This window comes from Manis pentadactyla, chromosome 4 (assembly GCF_030020395.1).
Source record: "Manis pentadactyla isolate mManPen7 chromosome 4, mManPen7.hap1, whole genome shotgun sequence".
Lineage (NCBI taxonomy): Eukaryota > Metazoa > Chordata > Mammalia > Pholidota > Manidae > Manis > Manis pentadactyla.
Window position 1 is genome coordinate 67,902,918 of NC_080022.1, and position 25,578 is coordinate 67,928,495.

Genomic DNA, 25,578 nt, shown 5'->3' on the forward strand with positions numbered 1-25,578 from the left:
TAGTAATAATATGAGTGCACATAGAGAGCTGTGTTTTGCATGAGATGATGACATTACACCCAAGGTAATTCTGTGTTTTATAGGTCACCTGTTGAGAAATACCAGTAATGAATTTGCTCCTGGAAAATACGTTCTTTAAGTCCTGTACTACCTGGACTTCATTTCCTTTCTACAAGACATGAAGTTTTTATACCCACTCCCAGAATGATGAAACCCGTTTCTGGCTACTGTACATCAGTAGGATCTCCCTGGATCATATTCATTCAGTCTCCATTCAGCAAACATTTATTCTATCAGGCAGTGTACTAGGCTCAGAGGATAACAAAATGAGTAAAATCTTGACAAGGCCCTCTAATATCAAATGATTTCTGAAGCAGACACCTCTCAGTATGTACGTACACACACAATTACTTCCTTTCACTGAAAAAATAAGGCCTCATTTCTGCCTTCATTAATACATTAAGGTTGAAGACTTTACCCATGCTCAACCACTTAGATTCTCTTTTAATGATTGTGGAATTAGGATGAAAACGAGTTCCATCTGACATTTTGCTTAAATTTAAGTGATATGTTCGGGAGAGTTGTTGGAAGGCTGCCATCTCCCATGTGAGTAAAGGAAAAGGAATTTAAGTACCAGGCAGAAGAATGAAGTAGGTCTTCATAGAAAGCAGAGTAACATACACAGGGAAAATGATTAACCCTTAAAGAATAAATATTTGTCTTTCTGGTGGCTTTCTAATTTCTGTTACTCGATTTCTGTGAGGCCCAGATATATTTCCCTGTGGTTCTGTGAATATTATTATATTCTTAAAATCAAGCCTCTTTTTTTCAAGGAAGTAAAATACTTTTAGCAAAGAGTCTATGGCAAATCACTAATTGCAGTGATGTGATTAGGCCTGTAAAGGGAGCAATATTATATTGCATTAGTTAGGGCATTGGTCAGCTGCTATATAGAGACTAAACTATTCAGGATAGATTTATTTTTCTCTCACATATTCCTAGCTGCTAATACAATCGATTAAGAGGAGGGATGCTATACTTCACAAAGTGAACCAGCAACCCAGATCCAATCTATTGTGCAACCCTGTCATTCCCTAGGGCACTTTTTCCATGTTCCAACCTACAGGAAGGGAAAAGAGAAAGCAGAAATCAAGTCATTTCCTTTTGAGGATGTTATCCAGAAACTGACCACAGCATCTATTCACATCCCATTGGACAAAAGTTAGTCCTATGACTGTGTGGTAAATATTTAAAAGCTGTATTGCCAAGGGATGAAGAGCACAATGGCTGCTGGGGGCCATTAATAATTTTTGCTACAGTAGTACCATTGGAACATGATAGTGGAGCTACTAAATTCATTTCACTCAAAATTATGAGAAATGATGAACTGGACTTTGTTAAGGACAAGAATGAAAGGGGTAATCTCAGGAAGAAGAGATAAGATTTGCAAAGACAAAGGTTTAGTATTAGAATTTATTGTGGCTGGAACATCAACTGTGTAGGATGAGAGAAATGACAATGACTGAAAGAGTATGAAATTGAAGAACAAACCGCTAATATTTTATATTTCTTTGTAAAGGATTTGCATTTGATTCTATGGCAGCAAGAAGCATCACATCTTTGTTAGCAGAGTGGTGACCTAGTTAGATTCATTTTTAGGAAGAGAACTGGAAACCTGTGAAGAGCAGGCAGGAGTAGGGCTAATACTGATGGTACATGGGGATCAGGTCATAGAGATAAAGAGAATCATCAATATTTCTGTAGGAACTCAGTAAGCATAAAAGTTATCATAAAGTACCCAACTTTCCTTTTATCAGTGCGTTTCTCAATAAAAAGACCTTCTTGTATAAAGATTTTCCCCTGTATTCCCTACTCCTCAGATTGCCTTCTCTTTACAGCATTCTTGATTTTTCTCTCAAGAAAAAAAAAAAAGTAGCCTCAGAGTAGTACTAAGAAGAACCCAGAGAAATTAATGAAATAATCTGTAACACATTAGGAAGCCCTACTGGGTAATATAATAAACTCATTCATTTACTACACTAGCAGGATTTGCTTCCTTCCCTGGGTTTGGAACAAACTTAAAAAGCAACCAACCAAACGCTATAATTTCTAACTACTTAACCAAAATTATAATCTCTGAATTGACAGTGAGTGGAAACTAGACCTCAATTTTTCTGATTCTCTTATACTGCTCCTTACACTGATCTAATCATCCCTCCCCACATCCCTACCCCCAGTCTTTGATCCCCGGCTTTGTGTCAGTCAGTATCTGGCACTGGGCTTGTATCTGTGATTGAGAAGAACAAAATCCCTTCATTTACAGAACTTTTTTTCCCTTACTTTCAGTGTAGAAGAGTATCAGTATTTGTGTAGTACAAGGGGCCTTATAAATACAGTTGTTTCCCAGTTTCATCACAGAATTCATTCTTTGTTCATGGATTAGAAATACATATACTTTTTCAGTGCCCTAATGTACCAAGCAGTCCACTAAACTTTAAGGCTAAGATCATAAACAAGAAATTGTCCTTATCCTCAAGAGACTTCAAGTTTCTTGGTTCCCAACCATAATGGGAAAATAATATCCTTAAAAACACATGAAGAATCAAAATACGTATTTATGCCAATGTGGCAGAAGCATATGTTCAATCCATTGCCACATACCCCAACTTCTCCCCGTTGGGAAAGCAAAGTGGGTAGACAACGTTTTTCAATGATCCCTAATACATTCATATATGTTTTCATGCAAAAACTAGTTATAGAGTGGAACTGCACTGTGTACTCCAGGAATACCCTAATTAAGAAAACAGGATGAAAACAAAACAAAACCTTGCCTTCCCAGAGTTCACATTCTACTGGACACATATCCTCAAAGGCATTTTCTGAGAACTTTACAATTTCATCTGGTCCTTTGCTAGAGGTGTGTATAGGTTTCCAGTGACTGTTACCTTGTTTCCATACATAAAAGACTTTATCACACCTGACAGCTGCTTCTTCCATATCACTGTCATGCTCATTCTGCTCTTCCCTCAGCAGCTGGAGCAATCTCTGAATAGCAAGTCACATCACAGTACTCCTCTCTCCTCTGTCCAAAACCCTAGTTGGATTAGCATTTCACTCAGAGGAAAAGCCAGTACTCAAACATGTTCTCTAAAATCCTGAGTTCACTGGTTTCTTATTATTTTTCTGATCGCATCTCCTAATTTCCTTCTTGTTCACTTTGCTCCAGCCATATTGACCATCTTGCTATTCTTCCAACATGTTCCAATTTAGAGCCTTTGAATTTACTCTTTCATTCCCAGACTTCACTTGTCCCCAATACCTACATGGATAATTTTCTTATCTCCTCAAATGTTTGACTTAAATATCACCATCTCAGTGTGGTGCCCTTTGTCACTCCCTCTACAACTGCAACATCCCCCCACAAACTATTCCACTAACCATAATTACATTTTGGGTATTTTTGACAATATGTAAGTATTTGTGATTTTTTTTTTCCATTATCTATATCACCCCATGATATTGTAGGCTCCATGTGGTGGGGGCTTTTGTCTCAGTTTCTTATATTTGTTTTGTGTTTGTTTTGTATTGCTACGTGACAATTTGCCACAATCACCACAATGATAGTGCCTTAAAACAGCACCATTTATAACCTCAGAGTTCTGTAGGTCAGAAGTCTGTGCCGACCTGAGTAGGTTCTCTGTTTAGGATCTTATAAACTAAAGTTAGGTGTCAATCACCAAGTCGGAGATCTTTTCTGGAGGCTCTGGGGGAAATGTGCTTCCAAATTCATTCAGATTACTGGCAAAATTCAATTCCCATTGAATTGATTAAAGTCCCCAATTCTTTGCTGGCTGTCAAAAGAGGCTGCTTTCAGTTTCTAGAAGCTGCCCGTATTTCTTGCATTGTGACCCCCTCCATCTTCAGGCCATCAAAGGTATATCAAATCTTTCTCACACTTAGTGTCTCTCTGGTTTCTCCTATCAGGTGGATAAAACTTTATTTTTAAGCTCTCATGTGATTAGGTTAGACACATCCAGATAATTTGCTTTTTGCCACATAATATAATATAGTATGTGAATGATATCATATTCACATTTTCCTGCATTCTAAATGGAGGAGATTATATGAGGTCAAAGGTTTTTGAGGTAATCTTAGATTATGACTACCACAATGTATAAATCTTAAATTCCAAGAATAGTTCCTGGAACATTTATTGAATAAATGCATTTATGAATGAATGAGTGACTATGTGAATGGATGAATGAATGAATGAATGAGTCTTGCTGCACTATCACATGCCTTAGGGAACTCCCTAAGCATTCAATTCACTTGCCCTATCTGCCTAGCACAACATGCAAACATTTTTTTAAGCTGGAGCAAGCACAAATGCCTAGGGCTCTACCTGAGCAAAGCATACAGTGGCAGTTTCCCCTGATGCTCAGAACTTACCTAGAGAATCTCTTTCCTCTGCTCTCTCCTGTAGATCAGCCTTCATAAAGATTAAGAGAACCCATTCATAATGATGACCTTCTGATCTTATCATTGCCATTTCAGCTCTCTTCTTCCTCTACTCAGTTCAGAAAATTTTTCTAGCTAGGCCCTGCTCTACACCGGTTATTCTCAGTCTTTGCAAAGACCTTATTCCTTTTCCTTCTCTTCAGAACCTGTATGTTAAAATCCCCAAAGCCAGGAAGAGACCAGTTTATAGAATGAGGAGAAGTGGAGAGAAAGTGGGAATGGAAGGTACCAAGAGAGAATTAGGAATACCCTCAGTTAATGTTTCCAATTTATAATTTCCCACTACATTGTAAACTTTTATTTCACCTTATTATGTTATGCTTACATGTCTGATTCTCCCTGTTACACTGTAAGATCCGTAAGGGCAGAAATAAATTCATTCATTTGTCAATTTCCATTTCCTGGTACAATTCATAGCAGTTATCCACTAACTGCTTACTAAATAAATGAAGGATGAATGCATGAATTAAAAAGATAAAATAGAATATGTACATATTTATTATTTTATTTAATGTAAAAGTATGCAGTCTATCAAAGAATTTCAAATACCTAGGCAGAGATATTCAGAAGGGAATTTCAGATAATTTTTGCCACACAACAGAATAGATGGCTGAAAGACATACTGATGACAAATGTTATCTTTTCTACAAATATACTTTTGAATATAATCAAAATATTTAAGCACTGTTTTACTATATATTTCCATGTGCCATTTATCATTATGAATCAGATTATTAAATGCAAACATTCTTGGATTTCAACTGCATGTGTAATATCATCTGAAAGTTATAAATTTGCCTTGGTTGTTTTTGATATCTGCTAGAGGATGTTCACATAAAGATAAATGGATTGTCATGTTTCAAGAACTGTTTAGTTTCACTTTTAGGGGACCATCTGTTCTCTGATGAATGATTCTGTGTATAAGAATGGGCATGTTGATTTAGCTCTTTTTTAAATAAATGCCATAGCTAATTATTTTTTTAAGAATGCAATTCTTAACCCCTCTAACTTCCATAGTCTCTTTTGAAAATAACTGTGAAATAAGCATTCACACCAACTTAAAGTTTCCTTTTAGGATGCAAATCCATTCATCATAAACTGTAGATAAAAACATTTTGATACATTCGACTTCATGTACTCGTGACTGAATAACTCCCTTATCTGAGAAACACTCTTTCTGAATAAGGACATATTTGAACCACACACTGAATCAAAGTCAAGGAAGAAGGAGGTCCAGCCTGTCTTGCCTTGAATCACACTTACTCATCTCTTGAGATGACAGTTACCCTGATATTGCCATCTGCCCATTTGTTTGGACATGGCTACTCTGCATCATCACAAAAGGAAAAATAATACTTATAATAAAATTAAAACACATATTAGCATACTAGTTAATTTACAAATTAATTTAAGGTTTTCAGCTTGTATTCAAACCATTCAAATTATACTCCATAGTTGTACAATCAAAAAAATCATTAAGGAGAGGATTAAAGATGGCAGTGTGAGAGGAGAGACAGAGGCTTCCTCCTAAAACCGTATGCAATTAGAAAATATAGTTGGTGCAACTAATCCTGAAAGAGCAACAGGAAAGAGGATGGCGCCAGACAGCATGCACCTGGAGAAATGATCAGACCTCACAGAACAGGGTAACGTAACAAAGCTGTGGCATGGCAGGACCCAAACCCTTCCCCCACCTGACCACACCAGTAGGAGGAGAGAAATAGAACAGGGAGGGAGTGGAAGGCCTGGGACTGCTGAATACATAGCTCTGGAGAACCTACATTTCATGGTGCTTTCATGATACTCTCATGATTACGGGGTTGGAAAGCTAATACAGGCAGAATTCCTGGAGAGACTGAAATTCCAGTCACTTGTGGAAAGCAGGGATCCATATCCGGCTGTTCTGGGACAAAAGCTTTTACCTGTGTGCTTGGCCCACCGGTTCAGGCAGTGGAGACAGACGTGGTGGCCGGGAAGCAGAAAACAGCTCTTTCCTCCACCCAGGCACCAATTCTACTCCCCTGTGACCCCTGACATTGCTTCAGGAGCTGAGAAGCTCCAGAGTAGAGCTTCTGGACACTAGAGAGAACCATATACAAATATGAAATACCAAAGGAACCCGGTCCAGAGTAAAGTTAATATAACTCCAGAGAAAGATTTAAATGACACAGACCTTATGACTCTTCCTGAAAGGGAGTTCAAAATAAAAATCATCAACATGCTAATGGAGGTATGGAAACATATCCGAGAACTCAGGAATGAATTCCGATTGGAGATCCAATTGTTGAAGAGCACGATGGAGGTTGTTAAAAGCAGGTTGGATACAATGGAGGAGACAATAAATGAAATAGAAACTAGGAAAGAGGAATACAAAGAAGCTGAGGCACAGGGGGAAAAAAGGATCTCTAAGAATGAAAGAATATTGAGAGAACTGTGTGACCAATCCAAATGGAACAATATTCACATTACAGGGATACCAGAAGAAAAAGAGAGAGAGAAAGGGATAGAAAGTTCTTTGAGGAGGTATTTGCTAAAAACTTCCCTAATTTGGGGAAGGGAATAGTCTCTCAAGCTAAGGAGATCCACAGATCTCCCAACACAGGGACCCAAGGAACATAACACCAAGACATATAGTAATAAAATTAGCAAAAAACAAGGATAAGGAAAGACTATTAAAAGCAGCCAGAGAGTGAAACAAGATCACATACAAAGGAAAGCCCATCAGGTTAACATCAGACTTCTCAGCAGAAACCTTAAAGGCAAGAAGGGAGTGGCATGATGTACTTAATGCAATGAAGCAGAAGGGCCTGGAACCAAAATTACTTTATCCGGGAAGATTATCATTTAAATTTGAAGGAGGGATTAAGCAAAAGCTGAGAGAATTTACCTCCCACAAACCATCTCTACAGTCTTTTTTGGACAGACTGTTGTAGATGGAAGTGTTCTTAAGGTTTAATAGCTGTCACCAGAGGAAATACAACCACAGTAAAGAAAGTAGAACAGCTAATAGTAAGCAAATGCAAAATTAAATTAACTATCTCCAAAGTCAATCAAGGGACAGACAAAGAATACAGAATATGATGCCTAATATATAAAGAATGGAGGAGGAAGAAAAAGGAGAAAGAAAGAGGAACCTTTAGATTGTGTTTATAACAGCATATTAACTGAGTTAAGTTAGACTCTTAGATAGTAAGGAAATTAACCTTGAACCTTTGGTAACCATGAATCTAAAGCCTGCAATGACAATAAGTATGTATCTATTGATAATCACTCTAAATGGAAATGGACTGAATGCACCAATCAAAAAAATAGAGTCACTGAATGGATAAAAAAACAAGGCACATCTATATGCTGCCTATAAGAGACTCACTTTAAAACTAAAGACATACACAGACTAAAAGTGCAGGATGGAAAATGATATTTCATGCAACTAACAGAAAGAAAAAAGCAGGAGTTGCAGTACTTTTAGCAGACAAAATAGACCTCAAAACACAGAAAGTAAGAAAAGACAAAGAAAGGTATTGCATAATGATAAAGGGGTCAATCCAACAAGAAGATATAACCATTATAAATATCTATGCTTCCAACACAGGAGTACCCATATATGTGAAGCAAATACTGACAGAATTTAAAGGGCAAACAGAATGTAATGCATTCATTCTAGGAGACTTCAACACTCCACTCACTCTGAAAGAAAGATCAACCAGACAGAAAATAAGTAAGGAGACAGAGGCACTGAACAACACAATAGAACAGATGGACCTAACAGACATCTACACCCAAAAGCAACAGAATACACATTCTTCTCAAGTGCATGTGGAACATTTTCAAGAATACATCATATACTAGGCCACAAAAAGAGGTTCAGTAAAATCAGAAATATTGAAATTGTAACAACCAGTTTCTCAGATCACAAAGCTATGAAACTAGAAATAAATTACACAAAGAAAATGAAAAATCCCACAAACACATGGAGGCTACACAACATGCTCCTAAATAACCAATGGATCAATGACCAAATAAAAACAGAGATCAAGCAATATATGGAGACAAATGACAACAATAACTCAACACTGCAAAATCTGTGAGATGCAGCCAAGACTTTGCTAAGAGGAAAGTATATTGCGATACAGACCAACCTCAAGAAAGAAGAACAATCCCATATAAGCAGTCTAAACTCACAGTTAATGAAACTAGAAAAAGAACAACAAATGAGGCCCAAAGTCAGTAGAAAGAGGGACATAATAAAGATTAGAGCAGAAATAAATAAAATTGAGAAAAATAAAACAATAGAAAGAATCAATGAAAGCAAGAGCTGGTTCTTTGAGAAAATTAACAAAATAGATAAACCCCTAGCAAGACTTATCAAGAAAAAAGAGCGTCTACACACATAAACAGAATCAGAAATGAGAAAGGAAAAATCACTACAGACACCATAGAAATACAAAGAATTATTAGAGAATACTATGAAAAATCATATGCTAACAAACTGGATAGCCTAGAAGAAACGGACAACTTTTTGAAAAATACAACCTTCCATGGCTGACTAAGGAAAAATCAGATATCTGAACAGACCAATTACCAGCAATGAAATTGAGCTGGTAAACAAAAACCTACCTAAGAACAAAACCCTGGAACAGATGGCTTCACGGATGAATTTTATCAAACATTTAGTGATGACCTAGTACCCATTCTCCTTAAAGATTTCCAAAAATTAGACGAGGAGGGAATACTTCCAAATGCATTCTATGAGGCCAGCATCACTCTAATACCAAAACCAGGCAAAGACACGACAAAAAAAGAAAATTACAGATCAATAACCGTGACGAACATAGATGAAAAAATATTCAACAACATATTAGCAAACCAAATTCAAAAATACGTCAACAAGATCATCCATCATGATCAAGTAGGATTTATTTAAGTGATGTAAGGATGGTACAACATTCGAAAATCCATGAACATCATCCACCACATCAACAAAAAGAAGGACCAAAAAAACATGATCATCTCCATAGATGCCGAAAAAGCATTCAACAAAATTCAACATCCATTCATGAAAAAATTCTCAACGAAATGGGTATAGAGGGCAAGTACCTCAACATAATAAAGGCCATATATGGCAAACCCATGCCAACATTTTACTTAACAGCAAGAAGATGAAAGCTTTTTCTTTAAGATCGGGAACAAGACAAGGATGCCCACTCTCCCCACTTCTATTCAACATAGTACTGGACGTTCTAGCCACAGCAATCAGACAACACAAAGAAATAAAAGGCATCCAGATTGACAAGGAAGAAGTTAAACTGTCCCTGTTTGCAGATGACATGATATTGTACATAGAAACCCTAAAGAACCCACTCCAAAACTACTAGATCTAATATCTGAATTCAGCAAAGTTGCCGGATACAAAATTAATACACAGAAATCTGTGGCATTCCTATACACTAACAATGAACTAGCAGAAAGAGAAATCAGGAAAACAATTTCATTCACAATTGCATCAAAAAGAATAAAATACCTAGGAATAAACCTAACCAAGGAAGTGAAAGACCTATACTCTGAAAACTACAAGACACTCATGAGAGAAATTAAAGAAGACACCAATGAATGGAAACACATCCTGTGCTCATGGATAGGAAGAATTAATATTGTCAAAATGGCCATCCTGCCTAAAGCAATCTATAGAGTCAATGCAATTCTTATCAAAATACCAACAGTATTCTTCAATGAACTAGAGAAAATCATCCTAAAATTTATAAGGAACCACAAAATACCTCGAATAGCCAAAGCAATCCTGAGAAGAAAGAATAAAGCAGGGGAAATTCTACTCCCCAACTTCAAGCTCTACTACAAAGCTACGGTAATCAAGACCATTTGGTCCTGGCACAAGAACAGACCCATAGACCAATGAAACAGACTAGAGAGCACTGATGTAAACCCAACCATATATGGTCAATTAATATATAATAAAGGAACCAAGGAAATACAATGGGGAAATGACAGCCTCTTCAACAGCTGGTATTGGCAAAACTGGATAGCTCCATGCAAGAGAATGAAATTGGATTATTGTTTAACCCCATACACTAAAGTAAGTTCGAAATGGATTAAAGACTTGAATGTAAGTCATGAAACCATAAAACTCTTAGAAGACAACATAGGCAAACATCTCTTGAATATAAGCATGAGCAACTTCTTCCTGAACCCATCTCCTCAAGAAAGGGACACAAAAGCAAAAATGAACTCATGGGACTACAACAAACTAAAAAGGTTTTGTACAGCAAAGGACATCATCAACAAAACAAAAAGGCATCCTACTGTATGGGAGAATATATTTGTAAATAACATATCCAACAAGGGGTTAACATCCAAACTATATAAAGAACTTAACATACCTCAACACCCAAAAAGCAAAAAACTAATTAACAAATGGGCAGAGGATATGAACAGACAGTTCTCCAAAGAAGAAATTCAGATGGTCAACAGACACATGAGAAGATGCTCCACATCACTATTCATCAGGGAAATGCAAATTAATACCATAATGATGTATCACCTCACACCAGTAAGGATGGCCAGCATCAAAAAGACTAAGAACAACAAATGCTGGCAAGGATGTGGAGAAAGGGGAACCCCCCTACACTGCTGGTGGGAATGTAAGCTAGTTCAACCATTGTGGAAAGCAATATAGAGGTTCCTCAAAAATCTACAAATAGAAATACCATTTGACCCCGGAATCCTACTCCTTGAAATACACCCAAAGAATACAACTTCTCAGATTCAAAACGACATATGCGTCCCTATGTTTATAGCAGCACTTTTTACAATAGCCAAGATTTGGAAGCAACCTAAGTGTCCATCAGTAGATGAATGGATAAAGAAGAGGTGGTACATATACACAATGGAATACTATTTGGCCATAAGAAAGAAACAAATCCTACCATTTGCAACAACATGGATGGAGCTGGAGGACATTATTATGCTCAGTGAAATAAGCCAGGCGGAGAAAGACAAATGCCAAATGATTTCCTTCATTTGTGGAGCATAGCAATGAAACAAAACTGAAGGAACAAAATGGCAGCAGACTCACAGACTCTAAGAATGAACTAGTCGTTACCAAAGGGGAGGCTTGTGGGAGGGTGGATGGGGAGGGAGGGAGAAGGGGACTGAGGGGTATTATGTTTAGTACACATGGTGTGGGGGATCACTGGGAGATCAGTGTATCACAGAGAAGGGACATAGCGGATCTCTGGCAACCTGCTGCACAGATGGACAGTGACTGCATTGGGGTATGGGTGGGGAGTTGATAATATGGGTAAATGTAGTAAACATATTGTTTTTTCATGTGAAACCTTCAAAAGAGTGTATATCATTCATACCTTAATAAAAAATTTTTAAAAAATCATTAAGCACTTTCACTTGTAATTTGCATTAGAAGTGACCAGGGAACCTACTTTTAGAATTACACATTAAAATATTCACTTGCATATTACCATATTAACAGTTGTAAAATACATAGGCAAATATATATGAGAGAGAGAGATTTTTTTTTACTACATAGATCAATAGCTTTCCAAAACATTCTATAGTATAGTCCTAAGTTTATGGGGACTATGCATAGGGTTGAGAGAGAAGGCTGAGTAAAATTGTGTTTATGGACACCCATTTTTAATTCAAGCAAAACTACTCTGTTTCTAATTTTACTGAATGTATTTTTTCATGTTTGAGTTCACTGAATCAGTCCATAACTAAAGTAGTTGGAAAGCCAGTGCCCTAGATAAATCTACCTCCCTGGCAGTTTTCTGCTTTGAAACATCAACCATGATTACAGGAAATGTTTTTCTATGCAAAATAGCATTTATCCTTGTCAGAAGAGACCAAGTAAAGGCTGGCAACTATATTTTACTTACTAAAATGGAGAAAGGGAAAAGATAACCAGTTCATTGCTTCACATCTGCTTGTCTTACACTGTCTCTTACAGTGTACACCAACGATGAGCTCTCTGCAATGATACGGTCTTCAAGACCTTGGTGAACACTTTCTGTTGCTGGAATCTCTGGCATTGTATGAGGAAGCTTGAGAAGATATATTGGGAAAGAGGAATTTTTCTAGTTAATCTTTCCCAAATTTTCATAAAGGCTGCTTTCTTCATATAGCACCAACTTCCTTTATCAGTTGGGGTTTTCTGTACTAAGTCAAAGAAAATTACTCTAGTTAGCTACAATAAAAGAGTATTTATTGGCAGTATGTGGGGTAATTCAGATTTAAGATATGTGCTGAAGAACCAGGCTTCGTAAAGAAAGGACCCAAAGCAGCTTCCTGAATCTGGGTAGTAACAACTATAGAACTATTTTTCAAGGTCATTCCAAGTTGGTCCATGTCAGCCTCCTCCCTGTCTCTGACCCGCAGATTAAGGAGGTGACGCGATGAGATCTCGAAGACCTGAACAGACCAGCCAGGGGACTCAAGCCATAGCAGTTCAAGAGTGATGCCAAGAAGGCACTCCTCCTATTTACTGAGTAAATGAACATCTGAAGACATCTGAGTAGGGGGTTCAGCACATGACCATTATCTATTCTTGAGTCCAGCCCAAGGGTGGGACACTCCTCAAGGACATCGAAACTATTTGAGGGTGGTCACGAGCTGTAGGAACCTTTTATGGCTTTAATCATTCTGTCCTTGACCAAACATCAGAAGTCATAGGAGAGACAATCAAGTCACATATCTTCATACATTTGATTTCCATATTACTTGATTTATATATTAAGCCCATTAATCCCACAGGTCCAAATGTTTATAAACTCATTCTTTCCTCTTGTTACACGAGAAAGTGTACTCTTCCCATGATGAGTCAAATATTCCATTTGCACTCTGAATATATCCCCATGACTGAACCCTGACAACTGTGTACTCTCCAGGGTATTTCTGCCCTTTTCTACTTTGACTACATTCTTTTCAGCATGTAAGCATGCCTTAGAATACCCATTACATATGTATGACACACACTTTTGTGACATCATTCTGCCACCAATTACCACTTTCTTATTGTCCTTCACATCAACACTCTTTAATGGGAGTGGCTAACTGCTTCCATTTATATTTCCTCACATGGTATTGACTCCTTAACCCACTCTATGATTCTGGGCCAAACACGGAAGAAACCACTTTGTCAAGAATAATCTCTATCCTTGTCAAATCTAATTGTCACCTCTCCGATTTTACCTTACTTGGCCTCTGAGCGGCATTTAAACTTGGTGACCATGATTTGTTTCTTGAAGCACATTTTTTCTTATCTGTCACATGAAATGTTCTTCCTAACTTACTGGCTAGTCCTTTTCAAGCTCATCTGCTGATTGACTTCTAAGTGTTGAAGTGTCTCCAGGCTTCTTCCATCACCTCTTCACTATCAGCACACTTTCCACCCATGACTTCATTCACTTTTCTTATCAGTTAACTACACACGTCAGTGAATCCCAAATATCTTTCCACAGCCCTGTCTTATCCTCAGTTCAAGATACATATATCCAGTTGTCTACTTGGCATCTTCACATGCACAGCCAGTTAGCATCTAAAACTTACTTTGTGAAAAACACACTGTTTAAACTACTCCCATTCCCAAACAGATCTCCCTTCAGTCTTCTCCATCTCAGCAAGCCCTGTCACTGTGCTACCAGTTGGCCAAGCCAAAAATCCAGGACATGCATCTAGTTCATCAGAAAACACCTTTGATTATGTTTCTAAAACTTATTTAGTCTATACTAAAGCCACCCAGGCCAAACTGTCCCCATTTCTAAGTTGGAATATTATTACAGTCTCCTACATAGTTTTGAATTTTGTGTGTTTAATAATTCCTTCCTTTTCATAGTAGAAAAAAATAGAATTTAGAAATATTTGTAATAGCACTCTCTTTAACTCTCTTCTTTAAAACTTTCCAATGGCCTTGCATCATATTTGGAATAAAATCATATTCTTATTCTTCTTTGGCCTGTGATATAACCCTGCTACTTCTCTGATCTTGTAGTCTAGCTTAGCCATTGTCAGCCCCACTGGTCTTCTTTACATGGATTGTGCCTGGCAGTATTTCTTCATCCCTTGGAAATATCTTAATTTGTACATGGATGGCTCCTTTTTTGTGATTATTCATCTAAATTTATATTTTTATATAACAAACAAGACCAAAGTCTCAGACTTAACACACACACACACACACATACACGCACCACACAAATGTTGATTACTCACTTACATACAGTTCAATTTCACCCAATGAGTATATGTGGGAAGTGTGTGTGTCTGTGTGTGTGTATGCACTGGGGGGACTTGCTCTGTGCCATGAAGCTTCGAGGGTCTTCATTTGTTTAGTGACTCCAACATCTCTTAGGGCCTGGAGGAGACTATTTGAAGCCTCTGCATCTGGCTTCTGTCACCTTTAGGAAAATTATACAAGGTTCTTTTATGGGCTAGGTAGGTCTGAGGTAGATTTCATCAGTCTTTCTCCATATTCCATTGGCGGAATTCAGTCATATGGTCACATTAAAGACAAAAGAAGTTGGGAAATACAGTTCAGTGGCCTCCCCACTATGAAGAGGATGTGACAATTTGGTGATTACTAGCAGTCTTTGGTACACCACTTAGCCAAATAGTTATAGAGTAACATTTTTTCACATTACCTAATTTTAGCTATGTTCAAAGCAGTTCTTATTGCATTTTATTTATTGGTTTACTAATTATTCCCTTAGATGTGTGCTAATTAATTAATACTCATATTGTTTTCATTCAGGAAGATGTAAGCTTCATAATAACAGGGGCTTTTCTGTCTGTTTCCTTAAAATATCCTTAGTTCCTAGATACAATCCTTAACTGCCACATATTAAGAATTTAGTGAGTACTCTTTATAAATTTAGAGATTCTTGCATGGTTTATGCCCAAAATTAAAATGGCGTAACTTTAACAAACCTATAAACACTGTATTTTAAGAGAGTAAAATACAATAGGACTCATTTCCTTCATCCACTTTTTGTAACTTAGCAAGAAGTAGGTTCAGAGTCAACTAAGCAGTTCTGATCGAATTAATTAGAAGAATAGGCCAATACCAAAGGCTGAATTCTGAAGGGTTTCTTTTACCTAACAAAGTCACTATTTGTATACAGGGAGTCTCCATTACTATGAATAAAGAGATAATAGTGAAATTTGAAAACATCAAAGTCAAGAAACAATCTAATTTCTTCCAGAGGAAATATGGTAACCTAAAGAATAAGACTCTGATTAACATTGAATTTCTTTATATAAATGAGAGGTAAGAGAAAGGTAGGAAGTAAAGATCTGTAATTGCACAGCCAGGACAATAATGATATGTAGTCAAAGAAATATATAAAAATTATAGTGAACGATATCTGAGATAATTTATCTGATATAACTTAACATATGGAAGAAAGAAAGAAAGAAAAATACTTGTATTATATAATTTAAAAAGCAATAAATATGCCTAGGAGAAAAAAGAAGAAATAATATGAGAAGAATGAACAAAAAGTAAATGGGGCTTACTCTCTTTTCCAAAAAGAACAGTGACAAACAAGACAAAATGCATCTATGCCACCTAAAACTGAAATTCCAGATACCACCCTAGCCATGGGAGAAGAACTCTGAGATAAATGACTATAAGCCAGGGACTCTACATTCTTGTTCAGACAGAATGCATAGCAAGGGAAAAGCTTAACACAATGTGAAGCAAAATAGCACAGTTATAGCTCTTAATAAGTAATGATAGAGCACAGCAAAGAAGAAATAGGATACTGGGTATTTAAAACCAAAAGAATATTCTGTCTATAGAGTGAAAGATAAAAATAAAGGAAAAAAATGCATTATAAATGAAGTACATAAAATTATATAGTAGAAATTCCTGATATAATTGTAGTTATAATCAATATAAAATGTTGAACAGATCAAAGACATTAAAATTGAATTATAATGAAATATTAGCAATATATAATCTATGTAGCCACATTTAAAACAAAAGAATGAAAAGACATGAGGATTGATAATCTATCAATGAGTATATTAAAAAGATAACTAGAGTACCAAATTTTCTATCAATTGAGCTAAAATTTAAGGTAAAATCATCCTAAAATTTAGGTGTTATATACTGGCAAAGAGAACAAAAGAAAAAAAATATAATCACCATGAACATATATGAACTCAACAGTATAGGTTCAATATATATAAAACAACTAAGAGAGCTGGAGATAATTTTGGAAATCAAAAATCACTCTACTTTCAACAAATCCTTCTCAAAAACTGATATAATAGGCAGAAAAAAATAAACTCTGACAAATTGAATAATATGATTAATTTGATAAAGCTAATAATCATATGCAGTATAAATCTGTAAAAACTTAATTTTCTCACTAAAATTAGTACAATTAGCAATAAAAAGGCACGGCTGAACACTACTCACATTTATAGAAATGTTTAAAGTATACTATTAGATAACACTTGAAATAAGAATTACATAGAATTTACCATGATACACTTAGAGATTAATAAAGTACTTATAGTTCAGTTGTGAAATAAAGATACAGCAGTGCTATAAATTTTGTTCACATTTATTAGAAAATAGGAAAGTTAAAAAATCTAGAAAACAAAGAATATAGATGTTAACTGTAGTTGTATAAAAATACTTTTAAAAGGGTATAAATAACTAGCAACCTGAACAACAACATGGATAAAAATAGAAAAACTAAGGACGGATAACAATGAAATGGAGAAGTAAAAAATAAAAATTGACATAGTTAACAAATACTGATTTTTTTAACAGAGTACAAAAATAAATCTCTCACAAACTGAGAAAAGTGAAAGAAGATTCAAATAAACAACCAAATCTAAAATAGAGTAAATTACTACATACTATGCAGGTATAAAATGTATAAAATAACAAGAAAAAGTAAAAGTAACAATATATAAACTTAAAAATATGTGGTGTCTTTGGGCTACTAAAGTGAAATACCATAGACTGGGTGGCTTGGAAACAAATGTTGACTTCTCACAGTTCTGGAGGCTGGCAAGTCCAAACTGAAGGCACTAGAGGATTCAATCAGATGACGGCCCTTCCAGCCTCATAGACGGCAGTCTTCTGGCTGGGTCCTCACATGGCAGAAGGAGTGAGGGATTTCCCTGACGTCTCTTTTATAGGGACCTTATCTCATTCATGAGAACTCCACCCTCATGAGCCAATCCCCATCCAAAGACCCCACCTTTTAATATCATCACATTGATCACATTGGGGGTTAGGATTTCAGCACACACATTTTGGGATACACAGGTATTCAGTCCAATGCATATACTTTTCTTAGAAAATGTACATTGTCAAAATTGGAAAGAGAATACATTGGGAAATAGAATAGACCAATAACAAATAGGAAAATGGGCATTGTAAATCTACACTGGGCCTAGCATGTCATTTAAAATAAGAATTTTTAAAAACCAGGCTCAAGTGTTTTTGTGGTGTTCTGAAAGCTGTCAAGAATGGCTAATTCTTCTACAAAATAAAAAAAAATGCGGTAAGTTATATAACTCAGTACTTACTAAGTACTGTTCAATAAAAGAGAAACCAATATCTCCAGTGCACTTAAAAGACAGTCCTATAGCAAAATATCAGCAATGAAGAGAATCCCATTCCCATAAATGGAGGATTAACTCCATCCAGGGCCCAGAATCTTATCACTAAAACCACTAGAGATATTCACTGGAGGAGTAGGAGGACAGGAAATATTCTTCTGCACAAACATGCCACAAAACCAAGACAGACCTTGGCTGCCTGGAGAAGTTTTAAACATGAAGAGAAAGCCTCCCCTCCCCAACCATAAGGCCAGGAACACGGGGCCTATCTACGTTTATGGCTGGACCAGGAGACTAGAGAATTCCATCTTCCCAATCCCTGCCACCAGTTTATTTACTAAGAACCAGGTAACAAGCAACAGCAGCCTAGGGAAAGGGGAGTGTCACAGGTACAGAGGCCCTCTGCAGCTGGCACAGGCAGAGAGAAAAGCCGAAGCTGATGGTGGAACATGTGAAGACTGGGAAAAAACACCCAGAACCGCAGGTCCAAGCAAGCCCAAGACGTCATTAGAGACACATACGGCACACGGAAGGTACCCGTAGAACAACCCCAGACCTAGATCTTCTAACCAGATAAACTCAAACCCCAACAGCAGCTTGACAGAGCAAACAAGCCCCTTTCCGACTTACTTGCCCAGCCTCCATCTCCTCTATACCCACGATGTCTGCAGTTATGGTTTTAACAAATTGTGAGACCACAAAAAGCAAGTGGAGAACATGCATCATTGTCAGCAGAAAGGCATAAATTAATGCTCAACTTTAAGTAATTGCTCTATTTTCTGCTCTTTAAGAAAGTTTTCTCAAACTGTTGTTTCGGCATGAAGAACATGAACTTAGTGGAAATGCAATTTATCAGGCCCCATCCCAGGCTTTTTAAATAAAAAACTCTAGGGTTGGGGCCCAATAAAATGTTTAACAAGCTCTTTGGATGATTTTGCTACACAGGGAAGTTTGAGAAACACTGTAGCAGAGCAATCACTAAACGAGGCTAGTCAATGTTTATTTCCTTGAAAATGTAAAGTTTTTAAAGGGCAGGGGAAGGATTGTGTTAATATTGAAATGTTCCAATCTACGAATTCTTGTAGGCTCCAAAGGAGGAGGATTTTCTCATTTTCTTTAGGGTTTTTCTTTTCCAAGCAGAAAATTCCATTAACTCTATAGAAAGGAAACTTATGGTGGTTTCTGACCCTCCCTGTACACAAGTGACAGAGTTTCTGGTCTATCACAATGACTTGTTGGAGAATGTTGATCCAATTTTTCAATAAAACTTACTAAGAAGAAAATATTAGCTGAAGGATTTTTCACAATCCAATTTACTAATGAAAGATAGTTCCTTTTAAATATGAAATAAATGTAGTACAAATCTGTCCTCAGTTTTGGATTTCCCCTCTCAAATTTCATAATGGTCTCTTTCTAAGACACTTACTGGTGTTATAAGTACTAGAAATTGCTCAAAATATTTAACATCTGGAATATATGCTCAGAGACAAGCAGCATCTTACAGGAATTCATCAATCATGATATAAAAGGGTTTACATATATATATATATACCATTTCACGGACTCAAATGGAGTATATTTCAGTTTGATATTCAGTCAAAAATAGATATAAAATAACCCCAAATTGTGGCTTTTGTGTAAAAATGTTTCCAATTAAATATATTAATTTTGTTAAATAATATGATTAGTATAGTACATTAACCTTTATATTGGAGACAGTATGTAACACAAAATTATGCTATTTAGTAACTCATTCTTAGTTTTTGAAAGACACATGAAAAATCAATGTAATGTTTGTCCATTTTCCCTAAATGTTAATCATTCTTTCTAATAAATGTGATATTTAGAAATGCTAAGGCTTTTATATCTAGCTCAGAATGTTCCATGTAATTAAAAAATATGGATTTTATTAATGAAGAAATGGAAATGGAATATAATTTTAAAAGATAAATGCCAGTTTCATGTATTTTTACTCCTAATCTATTTGTGCTGATTATAAAAACAGATACCTTGCCATTTAAGCAACTCAAGATTGACTTTTCTACTTCCTTTTCTTCTTTCAGCTGCCAAGTTTTTCTGGAACATAAACAGATGCAGAGCCCTGATGGAGCAACATTCATTTTTTTACCTGACTTTAAAGACCACTACTCTTCGGAATCAGTAGTAGGCAAACAACCACCATTATTTCTTACGATTGCATTTCCATGTTAACAGAACATTTTGAAATTAAAGAAATATTTTATGTTCTCCATACTGTAGATTTCCTCAGATCCTTTAGGGCTCATGTCTTACAAATGTTATGATAATGTAAAAGACTGCTCTTTGTATATCCATTCAGAGAAATCAACAATGTTATTACAAAACAGCTGGTGTAACTCCAGGAGACAATTGCAAATTGGCCTCAGGTATGAGACCACAGGGATGGGGAGCAGCACAGCAAGGTGCAGTGTTGCTGGGAAACACAGTGGCAGCTGCACTACTGAGAAGGTGCCTTAGGATATAAATGAGAGGAAATGTTAAAAAAAAATAGGAAAAAGAAGAAGAAAGATCATGCTCATTGAAAAACCACCACCACTCTCAGGGTTAAGGAGCTGTCCTCAGAATGAATAGCAGCCTAGTATCCTGGTGATTGATAAGGTTATAAAACTTCTCTTGTAACTTATTTGGGAATTATTAGACAGTACTATTTAACTTTTTCAATTAATATTTTCTTTAAGTCAAATCTATTTCACATATCTTTAGTGTCAAGGCTCATCACAGACGAAGAGCAAGTTGTCTTGAGGTAGTGTTAGAAAATGTCGAACATCTTCATTTAATGTTATTTTTTCCATCCTCTATAACATTCTACATGGGAGACGCAGCAGGAAGTCTTTCCCATGTAAACATGACATTGACTTCTCCATATTAAAATTCTTCAGGTCCCTTCCATTATATCTAGAATAAAATGTGCAATCCTGGCATGGTGAAGCCCCCCTTCACAGTCTGAGTTTAGCCTAAACCCTAGCATTACCACTTCTCTGAAATTACGGTATAGTCCAGTCATAATAAACTTCTACCGTTTGCAAATCTACCTGAATTTAATGTCTGCCTTAGCATTGTTGCCCATCTTTCCTTCTACCTAGAAAGCCTATACTGCCCCTCAATTGCATGTTGAACTTCCACCCAAATTCAAAGTCTATTGCAAGAATTTCCTCATCTGGGAAAGCCTTTCTGCTGCATCAGTCATGGATAACTCATCCCTCTGGAATCTCAAAAGTTTCTTAAAAAAGAACCCTTATTATAGTTCATGACACAATTATACATTTACATTTTTGTCTTTTCATTAAATACTTAAGTTCTTTAATGGAGGGATCATGTCTTCTATATGTATTCTGAGCACATGTCAAAATTCTCATCTCAGAATGAGTGCTCAAACAATAGTTTTTTGGTAACAGTGGATATACAAGTGTCTTTGTAAAGGGAGTTGAAAAAAAGTATAAATATGGAAACCCAGAAAATAGTAGTATGCCTTTGTAATGAGTTATTTCAACAAGTATGTGAATTTCGTAGTATTTAAGGGTTCATTTCATTGAAGAAAATCGTTGGTAATGAGGAAAAAGTGTAGCCACACATATATGTGTGTGTTTCTGTGTGTATAAAATAGGGAATTGCTGTAGCCTTAATTATAATAATGAGGAATTATATCACAGAGTTTAGCAATAAGAATATGAAATACAATAGTTCTTATCCTATATTCTTTGATTCTTTTACTAATACTCTGACTTCAGAAATACGTCCAACTTCCTGAGGTTTAAGTTTTCTCAGACATAAAGATAATATCAAGCACAGCTAATTGACAGGTACAGAGTAAGCTCTTAATTACACATTTGTTATTTCAGGTGTTAAATCAATCTATTTCATTTATCATTGCAAATTCATTTCAGTCCATTCCATCTCATATGACCATCTTTAAGATTTTAAAATAAGAGCTCATCTGTAGCACTTTTTTTGTTTCCAATTTTAGACAAGCATAAGCAAAAACAGAAATTATGTCAAAGAGTTATTGCCAGAGATGATTTTTCTTATCTAATAGTTAGGAGTGAATTCCAGTAATGTAGCATTTTTGAAGAATTTGTAGTAAAATGGTAATGGGGAAGTGTTGCTCCCGTTTTGATACTCCTTCACTGTTCACCCATTTCTAAGATTAAGAAAAACACTCCAAATGCCAATCAAAATATTTTATTGCTATTCCTCCTTACTCAAATCTTATTCTTTACCTCCTTGACTCCTTTTCTTTTCCTTCTTGTTCTCTTCCTGAGAGGATTACAAATGCATATCCAGAATTGGATAAAAGTATGAAATTTTGTTTCAGGGAGGCGGTATTTCCATTTTTATATCCACTGATAAGTGAATCCCCTACTAACAAACTAATTGTATTGTTCACTGATAAGTTTGACACTAATATAGGCATGTTGGTACAGATCTGCTAGGCAGAGTAAGAAGGTATTGTACAGTGCTCACTTACACTGTCTTTTTCTTCTAATTTCATAAAGAATAAAGAAAATGTATGCTTGTTATAAGTGCAACTTATTTTAGTAACCATAAATTGGTATGTCAGTTTTAGCCCTTTTATAGAATTATGACAAATAACATCATAGGGTGGCCTTAGGAAAAATTATTCTATTAAATTCCCAAGCAACTGAAATAAAAGAACTACCCTCAAAAAAGACAGATGTAAATTAATTTCAACATCTTTTGTTTTATATCTAAAGACATTTTATGTTTAATGAATAACAACTCATGAGAAGGAAATATACTAAACATGAAAATGGGATTACAAAAAACCACAATTAAAATCTTAGAAAATCAAAGTACTATATTTCTTCAATTAAAAACTTAATGTCTTTAATGTTTTTCAATGCATATAATAAAAATGTCATATTTTAAATGTATAATACTAAAGATAAGATACCAATAAATTTCTGTTTTAAAATTGTGAAATGAAATCATCCTACGTAAATCTTTTCTTCTGGGTTTCTAGCCTAATAGAAAAGTATGTAATATAGACATCTGGATATTAATTAGTCAGGGACAACTAATTAACAACTTAATGAGTAATATTCATATGGATCAGATGGAACAGTAAAGAATAGAGATTAATACAGTTGTGTGGATTTGTAACACGACTTTATGTTGTTCATTCATTAGTGAATGGCCCTATGCAGAGGTTATAGGGATAATGAAATTGATGTCAACTTCAGTGGCATTTTCTAGAGCCATACCACTGGGCAATACTCAATCTATGCAACCAACATTTAGATAAAGACCCTAGTAACACATTGGCTATGTTAGTATATGGGCTGGAAGGAACAACTGAAGAAGCTGAATGACAGAAACAGAATTTTGAAGGATTTTGACGGGCATGAAAACTAACCCAAATTTAACAACATTAAGTCTGACGATAATAAATGTCAACTTCTGCATATATTTTTAACATGGAATCGTACAATTTTTGTAAAATTGAGATTTTGAAGGGGACTAGGCAGGGTTGGTCCTAGCAGTGTCCCCAACATCCCTGACTCTAAATACACCTTCTTTCCATGTCATCACCTTTCCTGTCATCATTGCACAGATGGAGTGTGGCACTCCTTGGGCTCTCACTGAAATGAGAATAAATCTCCTTTCTCTGAACCCTCTGAAGACAAGTTGTCCTTGAGAATTTACCAATAAACTTTATTTAACATTAAGCAAGAACCGCTATTAAGAAGACACACAAAATTCAAGTTTCAATACTTCCTATAGCTGATTTATTTCACAGGGAGATTCCATTCTCCTCACTTCTCCAGACCCCATCTCTGCCCAAGCGGAGGCAGCCACTTTGCTTTCTGCCAAGAGAAAAGTATTCTGGAAATCCTTGATGCCCACGCCACACCTAGAGCACTCTCTCTTTCTTTTTCCCTTTCTCTCTGGTTTCTCTGTACTACTTGTTTGTTTCTTTGTAGTGCAGCAACTACCAGAGAAGAAGAATCTGCTCAAATGATAGTTGGATAGTTTTTAGGGAGTTCTCAGTGATAATCGTGAGGAGGTATGTTTGTCTACTACAAGTAGCAGGAAGAGAGACAAGTGTTAAAAAGTGTGATTTGGAGTAAATACTAAGGATATGGGACCAGATACCAGGTGTGAAAAAAAGCATTCTCAGCAATGCTCGTCTTCAATGATGTGGAGACCAAGTAGACAGAAAAGTCTGCAAAGTTGCTTTCAAAAACTGTTAATAAGGCTCCTTCATGGTCATTGTAGGACTCCAGCAATCTTCTCTACTTTATAATTTAACCTAGCTGTGATTCTAAATAATTTTAAAATATAGTTCACTGAAGAACTCAAAAATTGTTGTTACCAAAGTTGAATAAAAGGATTCTTTAAATATTTACCAAGATGATTATTTAAAGAACTTGTTTCTCAAGTTGCCTGAATGACATTAAACACGATACATATTTTGCTTGACCTTTGCATTACTACTGGATGCATTAAAATCTTTGCATTACCAGTTGATGCTTGGAGAATCTTAACAGTTCAGTGAAAGTGGTGTGCTAAAAATTAATAAGCTTAAGACAAAAGTCTTCTATGTTAAAAAATAATAAAGATCTTTAGGATAGGAAAATCAAATTGATTGAATCATGAATGCATTTAAACTTTCTAATGGATATATTTAGAAGATTATTAGGTTGGAATTGATTTTTAAGTTGGAAATCATCAGTAAAAGATTCTCTTTAAGATTAAAAAGAAAGCATTTTACTCTGCATTCAAAAATTAACACAGTGAAATATATGCAGGGCAATATGGTGCTCACTGAAATTTCAAAAAACACAGTATGTGTTTTTAACCAAAACTAATCATTTATTTCATTTAAGGAAAGGAAATTCAATTTGTGTTCCATGGAAAAATAACTTATATGAAAAATTATTAGGTGATCTCAACCATTAGAACAGAACTTATGGGGTAAATAAAATAATTTTTTGCTCATTAGATTGAGGGTGTTCTTGACCCAATTTGCCATTCTTCGGCTTCTAGTCTGAGCAAGAAACAGATGAAGTAACTATGCATTATTATTTTGGAATGAAGTCTGAGGGAGAGCTTTTTAACTTTTTACATTTTGTTTAAGCATTTGACTACCTCCTCCCAGATAGAACATAAGATGTTCAGGACATGCATTAAATGCTGTATATCTAGACACCAGAACAGTACTTGAATAGTAGGTGTTCAATAAATATTCATTGAATAAAAAAAGGACCATATGAAGGATAGACTGCAAAAATATAGTGACAGACTAAAGAAATATGGATAAAAAATTATGGAAAGTTTTCAGAAAAATAAAGGTTGTTAGATCCTAGAATTTCTAATTAGGATTTTGGAAGTCATTATTGTTGTAGATCTTGAAGATGAGGTAATTATGTAGCTTGGATGGAAGCA